Raw genomic sequence first — 1,348 nt, 5'->3', positions numbered from 1 at the left:
ATAGCAAAGACTTGGACCCAACCCAAATGTCCAACAATGATAGACTGGATTAAGAAAATGTGGCACATATACACCATGGAATACTATGCAGCCATAAAAATGATGAGTTCATGTCCTTTGTAGGGACATGGATGAAACTGGAAACCATTATTCTCAGCAAACTATCGCAAGGACAAAAAAACAAACACCACATTTTTTTTTTTTTTTTTTGCAGTAACATTCCCCTTTAATAGCCTGGTGGGTCCTCCAGAGGTGGAGGGGTGGTTTGCCTGGGCCCAGCTACCCAGGCCCTTTGCCCACCCACTCCACAGCCCAGAGTGGGGGCTGAACAAGCACCCAGCAGGGGGGCTAGAACAGCCAATTCATTTCCCATCGCTGAGTGGGTCGGGGGAGGCAGCGCTGACCTTAATCACATGGTGTTAATAAAAAATAACTAGGGGCACGTGGCAGGAAGTGGAGGCAAGGCCAAGGCAGGGGATTCCCCCACCGGCCGCCCCCCAAACCCCTACCGATGGCCCCCAATAAATATTTGCAGGGGATGCCAGGGCTTGCGGCCGTGGCGGGGGTGGGTATGCGCCAACCCTATTTCAGGCAGCGCTCGAAGTAGGTGGAGCCTATGTAGCCACCCCGCATGGAGGGCTGCACGTTCTGCTCAAACAGCTGCCGGTTGTTCTGCAGGACCTCTGCGGCCTTCTTGTTCAGTGGGTCCTTGGGGTTGGGCTCCAAGTAGAGATACTGCGGGCCATAAATTATGGAGTTTATCGTAAGGACTGGCTTCCAGTTCTCTCTGAGGATGTTGAGGCAGACGTTGCCCTCGATTTCAATGTTGGGGTGATAGACCATTGTCTCACACTTCACCTTGGGGGGATCATGCGGGTAACCCTGGCCCACCTTAAAACTGAACACAAACTTCCCACTCTTGTAGAAGCCCTCATCAGGACAGATGACCAGCTTGAAGTTGAGGAGGTCGTCTGGATCTGAGAAGCTGATATCACACGTCTTGGGCAGGTTCAGCTCGTTTATGTCCTTCTGGATCCGCAGCTGCGCCGCCGACGCCTTCTTGCTGCTGCGCTTGGTGCCGCCCGCCGACTACTCCTCCTTCTTCTGCTGCTTCAGCGAGAACAGCTTGATCATCCTGCCGCTGCCGCCGCGGGGCCCGGGACCCCGGCCACCCGGCCCCCAGCCGCCGCCCGCGTCGCCTCCGCTCCTGGGACCCGCAGCTGCGGCCTCCTCCGCTGCTGCCGCAACCCGCCCGGCCTGCCGCGCCGCTCCGCTCCTCTCCGCGCCCACCGCGCGGCCCGCCCGCATGTTCTGACTCATAGGTGGGAATTGAACAATGAGAACACAT

The 1,348-nt window shown here is 56.8% G+C and overlaps 1 pseudogene; it reads right to left on the bottom strand.

Annotated features, from left to right (window-relative positions):
* Positions 1 to 516: 516 nt before the first annotated feature.
* Positions 517 to 1,134, bottom strand: LOC100972607 (NEDD8-conjugating enzyme Ubc12-like; annotated as a pseudogene).
* Between the last annotated feature and the right edge of the window lie 214 nt (positions 1,135 to 1,348).

The sequence above is a fragment of the Pan paniscus genome, chromosome 18 (genome assembly GCF_029289425.2).
Source record: "Pan paniscus chromosome 18, NHGRI_mPanPan1-v2.0_pri, whole genome shotgun sequence".
NCBI classification, from domain to species: Eukaryota; Metazoa; Chordata; class Mammalia; order Primates; family Hominidae; genus Pan; species Pan paniscus.
Note: the sequence above shows the minus strand (reverse complement) of the source record. Positions and strands in the feature narration are given on the sequence as shown.